This window comes from Quercus suber, unplaced genomic scaffold (assembly GCF_002906115.3).
Source record: "Quercus suber isolate HL8 unplaced genomic scaffold, Cork oak 2.0 scaffold_481, whole genome shotgun sequence".
In the NCBI taxonomy this organism is placed as follows: Eukaryota; Viridiplantae; Streptophyta; class Magnoliopsida; order Fagales; family Fagaceae; genus Quercus; species Quercus suber.
The window spans coordinates 486,796-505,565 of record NW_027069932.1 but is presented as its reverse complement, the minus strand read 5'-3'; the positions used below and the strand labels follow the sequence as shown (position 1 = coordinate 505,565).

The window sequence follows — 18,770 nt, the reverse complement described above, 5'->3', positions numbered from 1 at the left end:
ATTATAGAGATCAAAAGGAAAATGCCAATGATGATATGGCCTACGGCCCCATTTGGAAGAGATCCGATGGAAGCTGAAGCCCAGCCTTCAATCGTCATTTGCGTCGATGGATATGAGGGAAGAGCTGAATTTGCAAATGGGTATTGTTGATGTTGGTTTGGTATTGCAAAGAGAGAAGTGGAGCAAGTGAGGTAGAGATGTTTTCACAGAGGCAAGAGAAACAGGGGACGGTTTTGTGTGGTGTGAGGTGTAGACCGTTGTGGGTTATCAGTCTTCCTCTGATGTGAAATAAAGTGCTCTGTCCGGTGGCAGTTTTTTTTTTTTTTTTTTTTTTTTTTTTTTTTTTTTCAATGCAAGTATCTCAGGTGGTGCAAGAGTTGGAGGTGGTGGGAACGAGGAAGCCTTTAGTCCTTAGGCACAACAAGCCATGTCTCAGTTTCGAGATGAAATTACAGCAGCTATGTGGGCAGAGTACACAGGCAACCATTCTTGAGTTCGATTGAAACAAGTTTGTTTCTTCTTCACCCTCGCATTTCATTTTATTTCTGTTTTTCTGCCTTTTCTTGCATTGCATTCGAAATGGTTTTCTGCCTTTGGCCTTTTCGTGCATCGCAAATAATTTATCGTTTGATTGAATTTTTAGACCATCCTAAATAGCAAGCATGGTGTACACTGTTTTCCCAGTTTTCTTTATAGCTGAAACAAACACAGCCTAAGCCTTTAGTGGACCTGCATAGAGAATTTGCATGACTGCATTAAGTATTGATATATACTCTCCCCATACTTAAGAGTAAGTAGCATTAATAGATAATCTCCCAATGCATTGATGTTTGTGGTGGTTGGTGGAATTGTTGTCTTTATTCTCATAATCTAGCATTTGTATAGGTAGGCATTACATTTATGCGTGATAGCCTCTGGAAATGTTATGTTGGGGCTGCTGCTATTTTGGTTTATGTGGGCATTTTATTTTTGTTTTGAAAGTTGTGGATGGTTAGTATAGTTGTTTGAGATTGTTGACCAAGTGTTTGATAGAATGCCTGTTAGAACTATACTCTCATGGAACTCAGTTACGGGTTGTTCTCTGTTATTAGTGTTGGTAGTAATGGTTTTAGTACATGCATTTTTTGTTAATGGAATCTTTTAACCTCATAACCAAGAGCTTTGTAATAGAGTGTGCCTTTTAAGCTTCACTTGGGTGTCTAAGGTCTAAAGGTTGATGCCCATAGGTGTCTCTAGCATTCTAAACTGATTGTTTGTATAACGATTGAAAAAAAAAAACCACTAGTAATAGTTTTTTATGATTGCTTTTGTGGACTGATATTGGTGAAAATGATATTATTATTATTATTATTATTATTATTATTTTTTGATAATCCAATAAACATTATTAGTAAGGATTGGTTCTGTTTGATATTTGACCATGTAAGATTGAGTTTGTAACTGTCATAAGTATGAATGTTTTACCATCAGGATGCATAAAGCTGAATTATTGGTCCTAACTCCTAAGCAATAAGTCAAATTGTATATTTCAATATCCTAATAGCAGGATTTTGATTTTTGCTCGCATATATAATTTCCTATTCATTTTTTATACTTGTTAAATTGCTGGAAAATGTTAGGATTTGCTGTAAATCTTGAAACTATTGAATTATAGTATCTTGCATGAGATAAGCCAACTTGGGTAGTGACTAGTGAGATAGTTGATAAGTGGGATTAATGACATAGACAACATATATGCTTGAATCCTTTTTAATTTTGTATATGCCAGAAGTCCATGTCAAATTTTTGCCAACAATTTTAAAGTAATTGAACCTAAGATGGAAACAGCTAAGTGGGAGAGAGATGGTCTGTTGTTTTGTCCTGTGCTCGCATGTCTTTTTACAATGAGTCGAAGACAATATAGGAATTAAAGCCGCACTATCTATGCTCAATTTTTATAAAAGTGAGTTCTTTTTAATTTTTGAATACTGGGTATTGTTAAGGGTACTGTCTTAACTGCTTGGCGACTATGTCATTGCAATCCCCTTGGTAATAATGCTTATAAATTAGTATATCTCTCTGTTTTCATTTTTATAGGTATAATATGTGTATGTATGTATATTGTAATAAGAATGAATTTTTCTGGTACTTTGTCAGGTGGTTCTGGATTTGATCCTCTGTAGTGGTTTGGTGAGACAAGTATACCTGAAGAAATATAGATTGAACTGGGTTTCAACTTGTCATAACTAGCATTTGTTTCCTCAGCTATACAAATATAGATTGAACGGGGTTGTATCAAGTGCATGAAGTTACTGTTTTTCTCTTTTGTTCTCAATTTAATAGTTTCTGCTGATGACTCTGCAATTATCACTATTTGCCTTCCAAGACTTCATCTTTGGATCAAGACAGCCTTCTGAGCTAGAGTTGGACTTAGCTTTCCACCAGGGAAAGTATTTTCCTGGCATTTCAAAGAAACTCAAGGGAACAGCTTGATTTATCCCCTTACCACATATACAACATTTCCCATCTTAGAAATTGTTTTCATCTGCCTTGTTGTATTAAAACTATAATTATGTTCTTTGCTGATTAGTTTCTCTTCCATTTGCCTTGTTTGTACTAAAACTATATTTGATGAAATCCTAGGATTCCTCCACATTTGATTCTTTAAAGCACATGACAACCAGTTTTGGAGTTGTTTAGGTGCAACCATCTTTGGCTTCAAATTTTCAGTGGTTTTCATGTGGAGTTAACTGGACTTTATTCGTTGAGCTAATTAAAATTATTGTTTTGTCCAAGCTCTTTTGAATCAATACGCACTTTAATCCTAATTCAGACCAAATTTATTTATAGGTGGTTTTTGTACATCTACTAACATGTAAAAATATTCAATTATTTTCCATTTTCAGTTTTCTAATAACTATTATCCACCTTTTTCTTTCAAACTTTCCCTTATCACAATGATTAATGTTTTAAAAATAATGTCTTCAGTCAGTACTCACTGTTCCTGGAGCTACGTTAATGGATTGTGTTAACCCATAATTTGATTGAGTCATACCAAAAGTTGTACTTTGACTCAGTGATGTCCAATTCTAGAATTGTCTCATGCATCTCTACAAGTACACGTGCACTTAGTTTCATTTGGATAAAAATAGGACACTAATTAAAGGAAATTAATTTTTTTTTTAAATGTCAAAAGTTAAACTAAATTCTTGACAGGTGTCTTACTAGGCATGGGCAATTTCATCAATCCAATGGTTTTTCTAAAAGCTCAGATTTATCATTCTAGGGGTATTTTGGTAATTTTGAATGTCCAATGGTATATTGGTAATTTTGAAAGTGTAGGGGGTATTTGGGTCGTTTTGGTTATTTAAGGGTATTTTGGTAATTTTGGAAGTCAATAGGGTATTCAACTAGTTTTAGAGATATTTAGGTTATATTGGGTTAAATGGGCGGATTACTAATTAAATGGGTTGAGTGGGTAATAGATAATTAATTTATATATAAACGGGTCATAAATGGATATATGGGTAATTATACACCCAACCCATTTATGACCATATCCATTTGTGACCTAATTCGCTCATTTGCCATCCCTAGTAGGGATGTATGTGTCCGTAGTCTATACATGAGGTCCTCACAGACCTTACATGAATCAAGGCTACAAGAATGTTGATTTAGGCCACCCTTATCTTCTTTTGATTTATAAGCCAATATTTTAAAAGAGGTAAAAAAAAAACCATCACCAACCATTTAAGCCAACACTACATGAAGTATATAAGCCAATATTTTAAAAGAAGTGAATCAATGAACTGCATTTAGAACCCAAAATTAGTAAAGACTTTTCTTTCTACATTCAGAACCCACTATTGATTTGAGAAACCACCATAATCACCAAAGCCACATAGGGATTCTCTGCATTGTAGTTGCATTCTTCAGCCTTCAGTTAGGGTCCATTAACGAGGGGCAAAAAGAAAAACTCAAATCCAAAATTTAACCAAAACAGAATAGCATTTGAGTTCAATCTTCAGTTTGATCACCATTGAAATGCACTCCCATTAAATTAAGTTTTGTATCAGTGGTGCTAATTGCAGAAAATGGTATGTGGAATTAATAAAAGAAAGAAGAAAGAAGAAAATTTCAATTGGGGTATTGAAAATTCTGGTTTAGTTATAATCACACTTTTAAGGATGAACTTTCTGTGTCATGAATAGATCAAATACGAATAACATGACTCCCGAAAGTAACACATTTGGCAATCTAATACTAACAGTAACTGAAAATATACATTAATCCAGAACCAAAAAATCACTGCTTTTTATTGCAAGTATGATCCAAAATGTCATAACTTACGTGTATACAATGGGGGCTCTCCAAACATGATAACATGTCAAGTGGAGCTGCAATGAATAGAACACTGAAAACTAAAAAAAAAAAAAAAAAAAAAACTAAAAATAAAAATTAAGAAAGAGAGAAGAAAGAAAAGAACACATCCAAATAGTGGCCTAATTAATTTCCAGCCTTCAAACATGACAGCAAGCCGCTCAATCAAGTCCGCCCCAGTAGGAAGTTTTACAGCCTTCCTTAGGTTTCCACTTCCTAGAGTGCCATCAATGTGCTTTCTAATTTGTGCCCCCCGCATTAGAACAGGACAAGTACAAATACACATAATTTAGCAGGTCTATAGCATTGCTGAGATATTTTATATACTAAACACCAAATAAAAACCAATAGTACTAGATGAACCATAGAACCAAAAATACCTGGGAAGGTGTCTGTGATAGAAGGAATATATTTGGGGGCTGATACGGAGCAGGAGTTCCATATGCTCCATAAGGCGACCTTGAGGGAGGTTGATAATTTCCACCATATGCACTGCTGGGACCACTAGGTTGCATTTGTGATGGTGCAGTTTCCTAAATGCTTTAAGGTTCTAATTTCATCTGCAGATATGTCAACATGTTCGAGCTGGTTTCTGTGTATAAAAAGAAAAAACAAATATGCAGCTTATATTCAGAGCTTATTATGCAGGAGGCCAAAAAAAGAGAGAAAAAACAACGAAGGAAAACTTACTCCCTGATGTTAACTTATGATTAGGAATGCCTTTCGGAACTCAAGCTCTCCTCAGGCCACTTACTTGGGACTAACAGCATTTTCCATACTCGAATAGAATGACCCTCTTAGGTACCCTTAAAATGGCATAGGAAAGTGAGAAATAGCATTAGTTTTGGGCACAAAAAACGTAGCAACATTAAAATCATATAGCATTGTATGGTTTACAGTGTCAAGGAGAATTCCAGCAATGGACACTAATATGACAGTGTGCGTGCGTGTGTCTGTGTTATACGTGTTAAACTAGTTCCCAAACACAGTAACCAAACTTTCACTTTCTTTCAAGGTTCCAATGCTAAACACAGTAACCAAAGTTGGAACCTTGAAAGCATAGGTGCAATTTGCTTTAAATTTTCCTTCGTTTTAACCTTACTTGAAGTTTTAAGTGGATTGTTGCTCATCCTTTATTTCCTAGAGGAAAAATGCAAAATAATTAAAAAAAGAAGAAAAAAAAATTGTGAAACTGAAGAGGGGCCATTATTAACTTTCAGGTAATAAGTCTGGTGGTTAGGCTATTCTTTACAATCAATTACATTTGTCATATTCTTTAATAGAATGCAAATTTTGGGGAGCTAAATTTGAAAAAGGTTCTCTAGGGGCTTTGACGTATATATCCTAATTCCTAAACGGACAAAACTTAAGTACAAAATATTAAGTGCTATTCATTAAGTTTCTCTCTTAAAATTCAGACATGTGGCTACTTAATTAAAAAATACACTTCTATTCCGTGAAAAAAAACTCCATATGACAAAATCTTAAAAGGGGAACCTAAGAAACAGCATCTAAGTACTAGACCTAAGTTTTAGCCTTCCTAAAATTTTAGTTTTATATAGCACTGTAATACTGTATTGTGTTATAATTTCATTCTTCATTTAATTATCTAGATTTTTGACAATGCCACTTAATTACCAACTCTAATAAAGTTTCAAGAAATGGTAGTGACTAGTCCACTTCTAGTATTGCTAACTTCAAGTTATACATGTAGTTAAAAAAAATTTCAGTTGCAATGTTAATATCTTGAATACGACATTTTTCAACCAAGGAGTAAAAACCTCATTTTGTGCAATAAAGCGAACCAGTTTTCCATACTGAGGTGGTGTTTAATATCAATATCTAATTGGAGTTTGCTAATATTTCCAATCTGGAAGGTCAATAATACTGTCAACAACCATGATTAAGTAGTTGATGCTGATCAGTCATATTTTTAAAGACTATAGATTCAATAATGTTCATATAAATTGCACAAGTAACGCCAACAGCAATTAATTTCAGAATTCTCGAGGAGTGTCAAATCTTAGCTGTCCCTATTGTATATATAGATTAGATAATTTTTCACGTGACTTTCTTAGTTTTTCTCCAATTAAATCTTTTCTTTTTTTTTTCTATGCATTGAGTTAAGAGCACTTATTAGGCAACTAATAATACACATAAAAGAAACAAAGTTATGGAAGAGGGGGAAAAAAAAATCAATCCATTATAGAGATCAAAAGGAAAATGCCAATGATGATATGGCCTACGGCCCCGTTTGGAAGAGATCCGATGGAAGCTGAAGCCCAGCCTTCAATCGTCATTTGCGTCGATGGATATGAGGGAAGAGCTGAATTTGCAAATGGGTATTGTTGATGTTGGTTTGGTATTGCAAAGAGAGAAGTGGAGCAAGTGAGGCAGAGATGTTTTCACAGAGTCAAGAGAAACAGGGGAGGGTTTTGTGTGGTGTGAGGTGTAGACCGTTGTGGGTTATCAGTCTTCCTCTGATGTGAAATAAAGTGCTCTGTCCGGTGGTAGGTTTTTTTTTTTTTTTTTTTAACACACTTACCAAACACACAACTTCATATTCCTAAATACCAAAATATATATTTAAAACACATTACCAAACACATTTTTCTCTTTATGAATACTATAAATATATATATTTTTAACAACACTTTTTAAACTACATTTTTAGAAATTTTAAACAACGTTACTCAATTTGCTCTGCCAAACGGCCTCTCAAACACTCTCACTCAAATACCCAAATCAGTCACCCTCAACCCCTTGGCATGCAATAAAACTCACCCTTACACCCAAATCAATCACCCCAACCCCTCGGTGTGCAACAAAACTCACCCCCACCCTCAAACGCTCCCCTCTTTCCTCACAATCAGCTTCAGACAATCCCCTCACCCATACCTTCAAAATCCCTTTTGTCCCTACTAACGGAAGTTCAGATTTTTTCAAGTTTAGAGGTATGTTTTCTCATTTGTATGTTCATTTATAGAGAACTGAGAAATGAGGAATGGGTTTATTGTTAGAAATTTGAGTGTTTGTTTATTGTTATAAATTTGAGTATGAGTATATTGTTGCTAGAAAATATCTATTTTCTGTTTGTTTTTTTATTCACTTTGTTCTTTCTGAATACTTTGTGTATTATCCCCAACATAGTTCTTGTTAGGTTATTTGGTCCTATAGGAAGTAGCTTTTAAGTATGCTTTCTTTAGGTCTTTTGTTAATTTGTTCTACTCTAAAACTAGTTATTCTGTTTCTAAATAAAAGCGTGTTTAAATGTCTGTGTTTGGTTCAAGATATTTTATTTGATGGAATTTGTACTTTGTGGCTTTAATGTCTAGAATACAATTATATGATATATTTTTTCTATCTAGCATTTTTTTCTTTCTTTCCTATATAGAGTGTTGAGCCCTTTAAATTGCAATTTCTTTGAGCTATTGCCATCTTGATAGTCATTTTGTGAGACTACTTGTGAGTTTGATTAGTTCGTTGGTTTGTAGTTGTTGATTTGGTATGTATCTATGTATTTGGATTTTGGACTCTTTAATATAGGGGACGAGTCTCTTATGAAACAAGATGGTAATATAGAACATAATAAAATATGAATAATTTTGTGGATGAAAAGCTAGTACCTATAGTTAAGTGTTGAAATTGAAAATGTTTTGCAATCTTCCAAATCCATTACCTTTAGATATTATATTGTTCTAGAGAATTGTTGAATTAATTTGGTCAATGTACATGTTTGGTGGGTGGCTAGAAATTTAGGAGCATGGTTGGAAACTTAGGACTGGTCAGGGTAAGAATAATTGCTTTGGTAGTAGAGTTGTGCTTGGTGTTTTCATTGTTAAACACAAATGACTTCCTAGTGCTAGAGGAGAAATGTGTGATCTTTTTGAATTTTGATTTTCATTGACTGTATTGTTATTCCTACAATGACATTATTTCCTTCTTTTTTTAATCCCTTGATGATTCCAAAATTTCTTGTGTTATCTTCATTTAGTACACCTTGGGTTTTTGGCACTTCTTTGGTGGGGCAAAGAATTCTCATTAGCCGCCTTGTTGAGTGCATTACAGAGCCACTGCCTCATGATGCAATAGAGATTCAGATACATTAGTATGCCCGGTGCTATATTTTAGCACTACTAGGGGATAAGATTTTCATGGACAAGTCGGGAGATAAGGTGCATCTGATGTTCTTGGAGTTCCTACGGAACCTTCGTGATCCGCCAAAATATAGTTGGGGTAGTGGTTTCCTGGCATGGTTGTACAGAGAGTTGTGTCATACAAGCCATAAAGATCATTCGCAGATTGGAGGGGCATTGCAATTGGTCTAGTATTGGGCATGGGTGAGGTTGCCATTCTTGTGCTCGAAAATAGTGCCCCCACTTGGATGTGATTATGGCTCATGGCCAAAGGCTCCACTTGCATTTAAGTAAGTATTTTCATGATATTTAGTGTGTTATACAATGTACTCTTCTTAGTAACTAAGTGGTATTATCTTATCTTATGTTATTTGCTCGTAACTGTAGGTGGGTGTGGGTGCCAAGCTCGAAGAGTAGGCCATCCGGCATGGCATTGGTCCACTATCGCGAGCAATTAGTTAGAATGCAGCCGGGCTAGGTAATAATATACAAAGTTTCTTTATGCCCCCTTAAATAAAGACATTCAAAGTTGCTTTTCTTTCTTTTTTATTTTTATTTTTATTTTTTCAGCCAAAAGACATCTCCATTATGTAACAACTGACAAACTATTTGGTCCAAGGGTGATGTTCCTTTATCATAGGTTGTTCTGAAGTTCATTCATATAGTAGGGCCTGTTCCAACTTTTAAGTGTAAAATGGGTGGGGAGGGAGATTTGAACATTTAAGCAACTCCACAAAAGGAGATCAAATGTTATTAGATCAAAAGTTCATTGGCAAGATCACCATGTTAAAGTGGTATTTGGGTACCAAATTGACGATCTAGAATGTGTAATAATGTGTGTCATTCTTTACAAACGCTAGGAAAATATAAATAAGAAAGAACTCAAAATCTAGGATCTTAGGTACATCATAAACCAACTTGGTGTCATACCGAAACACAACCTACACAAATGTTAATTTTGGATCTCTCCCTGCTGTCCCATGCTTATACTTTCATCACCAGCCTCCCTAATTTGGCTGCAAAATCATATTAACATATCTCCTCTTTTTGTATTTGTTGCAATACCCACATTCCTAAATTTTTATACATTATATACAACACAAAATGCGCCATCGAAGCATAAAGTAAAGATTGAATGCAAAAGAGAAGCTAAAATATTAAGGAAAAAAAATAGACAAAGGTTTGATGTATGTCATAGTGATGGCTGCATAGTAGAAAGACCATCACTATGACATGTTCTACAAAGCTACTAGCAATGATAGCAAACAAAATAAAAATAATAAAAAAGGAAAGTAAACAAAACGCAGAGGATATAAAAAATTATAGCAAGCCAAGTAATCAACTAAATATAGGAATGCTAGAAATTGGACAAGATAGCAATATTTTAAAATGAATACTGGAAAATAATCGAGAGAAATGGTAAAGATATGGAGGATATCAAAACCTTCACACTAAGGGAACTTCTTGGTGGTGAGTGGTGACATGAAAACACTAGGTGGACATCCTAATTAGTACCTGGCTTTAACCCTTATCACCTGTCCTTAGCCCTCACTCCAAATCCACACAAAACTTTCTCTAGGTTATTAATAAACCTTTGTCTATATGTCTTCTTTTTTATTTATTTTTGAAACCTAGAACCAGCATGAAGACCAATCACTGAGGATTTGAGCAACTCTTGTAGGTTACTTACCAGCCAAAAAAAGTGTAGGACCCAATAGATGGGCTTTTGCAAAATTAACTGATGTGAATTGAAATAAGATTTGAAAACACGATCTCTTGTTCTGAATCTTTTGATGACAACACTATATAGCACCACTCCTTTGAGTTGATAGGAAGCTGATAAATTAATCATTTAATTTTTATTATTACATTTTGAAAATATTTCCTACTTAGGTGCATTGGATGTTAAAGAAGATGGAGTGGGTGTTAGAATGAAGATGATTGACCCTTTTGAACATGTTTAAATAAAATTAGTTGTATTTGTTTGAATAATATGCAAAACTTTTAGGTTACTCTAGGTCAAGAGGAAATATCCTTCCTTGTTCAACTTGGAATTATTCTTTGAATCACACAAAATCTGTGGGTAGATAGGGTTATATATGCAAGAGATGAATTTGTGAGACATTTATACTTAACTGCATTTTATATAAGTTATTAATTTTTTTTAGGTGTGACATTGTTAAACAACTCATTTTTCAAAAAACTAAAAAAATAAGTTATAGCTAACTAATAATACTTATATCTATAAGAAGCATTAGAGGGAGGGTAACCTTCCAATAGACTATCAAATTTATTTAATTGACTTTACTGATGTTTCATTTCTTTGTTTTCTTCTTCCCTAAAGATTGGATCCCTATGTATAATTTTCCTTAAGAATTTATTAAAATCTTTGTAGAAATAACCATATCTTCTGTTTTAATTTTTGTTTTTCCCTTTATCTATGTATTCTTCCTTGTTTTACATTTTAAGATGTTATGATAATTGTTTTTTATTTCTACTGTAGATTATGTGGTAGCCATATGAGGCAGACTTAGGCCACCTTCCTGCCTTTTGCGTTGCAGGGAGGGATGTGTGGATGGCAAGGGTGCCACTTGTGTGTTTTTACATAGTAGAGACACACCACCCAAACCGTGTCCTTTGACAGTTTGGGTTGGCGCAGGAGGAGCCCACCCATGTTGAGTACAATGCAAGACTACATGCAATAGACTTGCGTGGGAAGGTGGACAAAAATTGGAGGGTGGAATGCGCACCGTATATCCAAGAATGGGATACTCAACAACAACGACTTTGCCATGCACCTCCTCAGATTGGTGAGATGCCCTGTGATAATGCCTATTACCGCTGGTGCCGTCCGATCACTCGAAAGTATGTTGACTGCAACAGCGCTAAATTAGATATAATGGTAATGTGTTTTAATTAGATTTTATTGCCTTTTTTGTTTTCTTCAGTAGATGTCTAAGCGTAGAATCAATTGATTTCTTTATTTGGATTTGGAATATTACCAATATTAGTAATTAATAAATACTAATATATACATTCTGTAATTGATACACAAATGTCTCAAATCTGATTGTACTAGTTCTTTCTCTGTTTCAGATTGAAAGCCATTTAGCGTTGTTGAAGCTACTTCCTGTAGGCAGCCTAGGACACACAACCAAATTTGCATATACTCACCCCACATCACATACAAAAATAGTCATTACCTATTTCATATTCTTTTAAGATTCCAAATCATTCTAGGGGCATGACTTTCAAAATCCATTCAAATAACTTATGACGAACAAAAATATTAAACTAAGCCACTCATTATCCATTTCATCTCTATTATAAATCTTAAACAAATATATCTTGAAATAATTTATGCTAAAAAGACTAGAAATACTATCTTAGGTATCAAACTCATAATCCATTTCATACCCATGATAAAAACCTAACAATACTAAATATTCCCAATAATTAATAACAATATTAATTTTTTTTAAAAGCTAGCAAATAATTAATCACAATATTTACACTAACAAAACTAAACAAATATTCCCAATATTTAGAATAATATCTTAATTGAGTTGTAATAACTTCACTCAATAAATAAATATCATAACTCAAGTACAAATTTATATAAAACATTACTTGAGATGTAGATTTACTTCCACTGTGAAAGAGTGTTATGAGAGTGGATTACTTTTTTTGAGGGAAAGAGTGTTGTGTGAGTGACAGAGAGAGTGTTGTGAGAGTGTCATAGTTGTTAAGGGAGAGTGTTGTGAGAGTGTCAGGGCTGTTGAGGGAGAGAGTAGGGAGAAAAAGGCATCGCTGTGACCCACATTAAACACGTGGAGGGTTGGTCACCATGCATAGAAATTGAGTTTGTAAGACTTGGTTTTCATTAAACCAAAATCGAGTCTAACGGGCTCAAGTTTAGTATGTATGCACGTGGCCAAAAAGCTTGAAAAAGGCACCATTGGGACCCACATTTACTTGTGGAGGGCTGTTCACCAATCATAGAAATCGAGTTTCTAAGCCTCAATTTTCATTTAAGCAAACTCGAGTCCAATAAACTTGATTTCAATATAACAGAACCCAAGCCTTAAGGACTCAATTTGCATACCTATGTGGATGAGATGTCCACCTCAGCTGCTGCCACAACGTAGGAATCGAGTTCGTTATACTCGTTTTTGCACAGCAATGTGCAAAATCAAGTTGTTTACTCTCGAGTTGTTAGAATGTTAAATAGTTTGGAAAGTGTGCTAACTAACAAAATTGTTTGAGTTTTAGTGTTATTTTCAAAAAAGGCCCTTCATACAAACCCTATGAGTACGGAACTCACTCACATATCATCTGCTACATTATCCTCCTCTGCAGTTGTAGGATTTTCAGTTGTTGGGAGCGAAGTTGAACAACCAGATGTGCATTTGCAAAATGAGCAGGCCATTGGGTTACACTCACCCCCACAAGGTCGATCGAAACGCATAATAAGAGCACTTGCTTGTGGGACAGTTTGGCACAAACGACACAAAGCCGGACTCACGGTATGACAAGTAATTTAATGTAATGATTAATTTCGCGGCTACTATTATGGTTACTATTAGAATTATTTCAATCCATTGTTTGCATGTAACTTCATCTTTGTATGTAACTTCAAGGAGCTAGACCAAGGAGATGCAAGACCTCCTCCCCCGCAAACCAAACATTATAGAGATAGCAGAAGCTTAAAAAACAATGGTACCAAACTTACCGTTTACCTATTATTTCATAATAAATTAACCTTATAATATTAAAAATAATAAATTAAATCTTGATATTTTAAAAAGTAATAAATTAAAGGATAATGTTTGGTTACAAACTTGGTTGTAACCTAAGGTTACAACTCCGACTAAAAATATTAACATAGCTACATATTTTGAAAATTTAATCATTAAATTGCATGTTATTTACTATCTGGATGTTATTTACTATCTTATCCATATACTTATTTTTTATGCATTATTTTAAACTTCAAACACTTGAAAGTTAAATATTTGATTAATGACATGGCTATTGAACCTTGATTTTCAAGAAATTTTGTAAACATTGATGATATAATAAGAAAATGTAATACAATGGTGGATTTGTCAAAATTCATATTCAGTAAAAAGATATTAGGTTACAACAAAATTTGTAGCCAAACTTTGTTTTAAATTAAATCTTCCAGTTTTAAAAGAAATAAATTAAATATTGAGTTATTTTTTTTTAAATAGAAAATAATTCTTAAACCATTTAAGTGGAGCAGTACTATGCTTGAGATTTAATATAAGTTGGAGATTTACTAGAAGATAAAATATTGTCACATCGATGATAATTAGAGTCTTATTATTTCTTTGCCTATAATTGATGACGAAGAATATCCTAGCCTTATCAATCAGATGGAAGGATGAGATAAACACGTGAGAAGTTTGGTGGACCACTTTGCAATCAAAAAGCAAACAAAGTATTTGATAACAACAATAGAATTACTTTAATTAAGTTAGCCAAACTAACTAGCACTCACTTCTTATTTGTTTGTTTGTTTTAATTTTTAATTTTTTATAGATTTTTAATCATTACAGTGAACCCTCGGAGCTGCCAAAAAAAAAACTTTATATATAATTTTTTGCTTTTTTTTTTACCTGCCTAAAAATAAAAATTTGACCACCCGAACCCTAATTTTTTAAAACCCAACTAAAATAAGCTTAAATTTGGTCATCTTAATAATATTTAGGTCTTTTTAAACACACAAGAAATATGTCCAATACAAACCAATTTGATCTAAAATCTGGAGGAAAAAAATAATAATACGCTCAACAATAAAGGTAGAAATGTGTTGAGCATCTCTATTAGTCTAGCTAAACACAAAATACTCTTTAATGTAGAGAGTGAAACCATAAAACACTAATCCAATAGTTTCTCTAAACCCCAAAAAGTTTTTTTGCTCATGAATACTATCTTTCCAAGCGAGCCTGAAGGGTTACTGAAGATTAGCAATTGAATTTCTTTTATTAAAAAATTCCAGCATTTGAATATTATAATAGTTATTTCTCTTTCTTCTTTGTTTTCTTTTTGGTCTCACACACTCTCCAATTCTTCTCAAAAAACAAAGGAAATGAGGCCCTTCGCCTCTTGGTTTCTTCTTTATTTCTTCTCAAATTCCAACACATGTGAGAAAACAGGTTCAACCAACAAAATCAAACAACTGAACAAAAGAAATAATTATTCTATCATCTCATAAAACCAATTTAATTAGAACTACAAAACTAAAATCAGAACAACAAAAAATAAAGAACATGAAAAAAGAAAAAGAAAAAGGAAGTCGATATGACCTAATCCTAACTGCATGCACTTACTAGTGGTAGGAGGATGAGCGTGAGTGAATAGGTGGCGATGGTTGGTGAAAGCTGATCTAACTTGGCTAATCTTCACTAATTGAGTGACTCTTCTCTCTCTTGGGATTTGGTCGATCTCCACTGACCTTCGCAAAGGTCATTAGCCTGAGTGAGGTAGGCCTTCTTCGAGGGTGTGATGGCAATACGGTGGAGCAGGCCAACAATTTCTCTTTTCTTCTCTTTGCCCTCTGGGTGAGTGTGCGCTTGTGCATGTGCTTGCATGCATGTGTGTGACAATAATGAAACCAAAAGGAAACAGGAAAAGGATATTCTTCATCCTCCAATTAAAATGTGTGGTAGATTTTTTTTAATGATAAGTATGGTAAGTTTTTTTAAAAAGAAAATTAATTATAAGTTAACGAATAATAAGAATAAAAAATCCCTTAAATTAATATTAGATGGGTTTTTCTTCAAATAAAATAGAAAGGTTAATTGATAAGTTAGGCCTCGTTTGGGAGGAGGGAATGGAATGGAATGGAAAGGAATGAAATGAATAATTTTAGAATATTCTTCCCTTTCCTTGTTTGGGAGTTTTAATTGAGGGAATGGAAAGCTCATTCCCTTGTTTGGGAGTTTAAGTAGAAGAGAATGGAATGGGTAGGAGAGAACACTCATTCATCTCAATTCTTTTAAAACCTCAAATTTTCAATCCCCCAAAATTGGGAGGAATGAGAGGAAATGAAATGAAATTTAATGATTTTTTACCAAAACTCCCAAAATACCCCTATACATTCAACCTTTTATTTTAAAATAGGGGTCTAATAGTAATATTGTCATAAAATGATTTCATTCCATTCCCTCTATGTTGCTCCCAAACAAGATTACTTACATTTCATTCATTTTCATTCCTTTATTTTAAAATATCCAGTCAAGGTTATTTAATTCCATTCCATTCCATTATTTTCCATTCATTTCCCTTACTTAAATACATTCCATTCCTTTTCATTCACTTATGATCATTTCATTCTATTTTATTCCATTCCCTTATGAACTCCCAAATGGAGCCTAATGAATATTAATAATTAAAAGATAAAAACTAGGACAAAATTAATAAATAAATTCATTCCAAGTTACATAGATTTGATAAATTCTTTGTAATTTGAAATTTATCAACTCTGTGTTAATATTAAAATTTATCAATTCCATTTGAAATATGTGGCTATTGAGAAATATTACCGTTTGAAAATATTATCGTTGGAAGATTTAAAATATAGACGTTATCAATTTGAAAAAATATAGCTATTAGGAATGAATAAAGGAAGAATAAATAATAATATTTAAATGAGGTAGATAAATGATAGAAAGTCTGTTAGAAAATATATTTGAAAAAGTAATAGGTAAAAGGTAAATGTAACATTTCACTCTCCAAACAGTACAAAAAAATTGGAAAAGTTGCTAGAGATCTCTTAAACATCAGGAAAAAACCCATTTAGATCTTAACAAATTTGAAAGATATGTAACTATAAGATTGATAATGAAGGTAATATGAATTATTAATAAATATTATTAATTATATATTAAATATTATTATACATTTCTTATATGTTTTTTTAAGATCATCATGCCATGTAAGACTCTATAACGTGGCTCTCTAGTGGTATTAGGTATCAACTGTCTAAAATAAACGTGAAAAAATAGGTCAAAATTCATTGACCCGACCCGAACCCGATTTTGTTTACCTAAATAAAAAATGGGTTGACCTGTGACTCGACTCGTTTTTTGTGGGTGAAATTGACCCAGCTAACATGTGACCTGACTTGTTTTTAAAACATTTTTGTTTTTTTTTTTTGTTTTTGGGTAAAAAAATTAAAATAAAAGTACGACATAGTTGGTTTACTTGTTTGTTATGGGTTTTACACTGCACAAGCCAAACTCAATTGACAAATATAATGCATGTGGTTTTTCTTCTTCTAATAAACATCAAATTTTAAAAACATATTTTAGATGAAGCCATTAAAAAAAATACATGTATTTATATTTAACATTGTCCAAATACAATGATCTCAAGAAAACAATTGAGACTTTTATCGAGTTGCATGCAAACGAATTGAAAGATGATGATTAAGGGATTCTTCTTGCTTGCGTAATGCGATAAGTATAGATTTTTAGATATCAAATGATCGAGTACATACCAAGATAATATGATTGTAGTAGACTTAAAAGCATATATTTGAAATTATAAACATGTATGAAAAGTATTCATAAGTGTGAAATGAGTAAACCTAAAGTATATCAATGAAATTTGCATTAATTATGTATACTATTTTTTTAACAATCCATAGTCAAAATAAAAGATGATATTTTATGGAGTGTATATTGCTTATCAATAACGCGATATTTATAAAAGAAACCATGTATAAATAAATTGTAGGGGGGGATTCGAGGATAGCACCTTTGCTAGACCACTTGATATAGCTTGAAAGAGGGGCTTGGACAATGGCCTTTAACAACCTGAGGAGGTGTCTTGGGCGTGGACCTCTCAAGTTGAACGAGAGGAACCTTGCCCCTAGTTGGGAAGCATGAACTGAGGGAGGCAACTTTGGCCAGTATGGGAGGAGAGAGAATGGGAAACTTTCCAAGGAAGAACCCATCACATTTGCATTGAATGCCCATCACCCACTATGTCAGCTGTAGTAACGGCTGAAGGACACCTGAACAGTGTCAAGACAACCTGTAGTTCACTCAGCACTTCCTCCAAAGGTGGGACCAGACAAATATGTTAGGTTCTAAAGATTTAGGAATTTATGTATTTAAAACTCTAATGTGTAATGTTGGCAAACCATGATCAAAATAAGTTGTTAGTCTTGTTTAGACTTGCTCAAAGTGTGTGCATTTATATAAAGTTGGAATCGAGTGACTGCAGAAGTATTAGTGACTTTCGGCTTGGCTCGATTGATCGAAGCTTAGGCTCGATCAATCGAATCTCTGGCAGAATGTTTTTTCTGCCGAATTTCCAACTCAGCCCAAGCCCATTAAGGATTAGGGTTTCAGATCTAATTCTCCTAGTATATAAAGAAAACCCTAGCCACACTTTTTAGAGTAGCTCTTGTTGCTCATATTGCTGTTTGTGTGAATCTCTTGTGAGATCTGTGAGGAGCTTTCCTTCACACAAGCTTAGGATTATCAAGAGGAGATTTCTTCTAAACCTTGATGATCAACTCAGTTGCTGTCATTGAAGTCTAAAGAAAAATAAGCATGGGTGCTTGTATATGGTGGTGAATCTAAGAAAGAAGGAGTTCGTGGTCTCAGACTTGCACGTGGTCGTGTCAGTAAGTTCTACTGGTGGGTAGTAATAAGAAGTCGAGCGTGGGGGCTTGTAGGTCTTATTGTATGAATTTCGATTCTTTCAAGATAGTGGATTATTTATATTTGTGTTATTTATCTTTGTGTTATTTATATTTCTGCTGCTATATACTTGATATGATTGTTTGATTGTGATAACCTAGATTTGCATTATTTGACTAAGATAATCACTTGGCTAATTAACTAGGTTAATCTGATTAGGTTAATGGGGTCTAAAAACCTTTCAAAGTATCTAAAGGAGATCAACCACCCTCCATGTGGAGGGTCAGGGTGAAAGGAAACTATTATAAAAGGAGAGGGGATCTCATTGAACAGGGACTACAACTTGCAGAGAGAGAGAGAGAGAGAAAACGCCTAAACTTGTAAACTTCTAAGTGTAACAAGTTTCCTTGGTTGATTGAGGAAAGAATCAATATATTACTTTGTACATTTTTGTCTGTCTACTTTTTACTTCTTTCCATCTGGACCATTTCTTAAACTTCAACCCATTAGATAAGAAGCCCAAGTGTTGGTCCGCTATTCCCATCTCTACAAATTAATTGTAGTGGGCTTACTCCCCAAGCCCGTTAATCCTTCT

General features: G+C 33.7%; 3 long non-coding RNA genes across 3 annotated transcripts; 2 read left to right on the top strand and 1 right to left on the bottom strand.

The window, feature by feature from the left end:
• The first annotated feature begins 354 nt into the window (after positions 1–354).
• On the top strand, positions 355–2,632 carry LOC112005116 (uncharacterized). Its single transcript, XR_002882182.2, has 2 exons — positions 355–508; positions 2,137–2,632. It is a non-coding gene; the product is annotated as an uncharacterized LOC112005116 (long non-coding RNA).
• A 1,701-nt stretch (positions 2,633–4,333) lies between these two features.
• Positions 4,334–5,130, bottom strand: LOC136063055 (uncharacterized). The gene is made up of 3 exons (XR_010624753.1): positions 5,050–5,130; positions 4,740–4,951; positions 4,334–4,598 (listed from the first exon to the last, which is right to left on the bottom strand). It is a non-coding gene; the product is annotated as an uncharacterized LOC136063055 (long non-coding RNA).
• A 3,242-nt stretch (positions 5,131–8,372) lies between these two features.
• LOC136063058 (uncharacterized) lies at positions 8,373–11,416 on the top strand. Its single transcript, XR_010624762.1, has 3 exons — positions 8,373–8,785; positions 8,883–8,973; positions 10,999–11,416. It is a non-coding gene; the product is annotated as an uncharacterized LOC136063058 (long non-coding RNA).
• Positions 11,417–18,770: the final 7,354 nt, after the last annotated feature.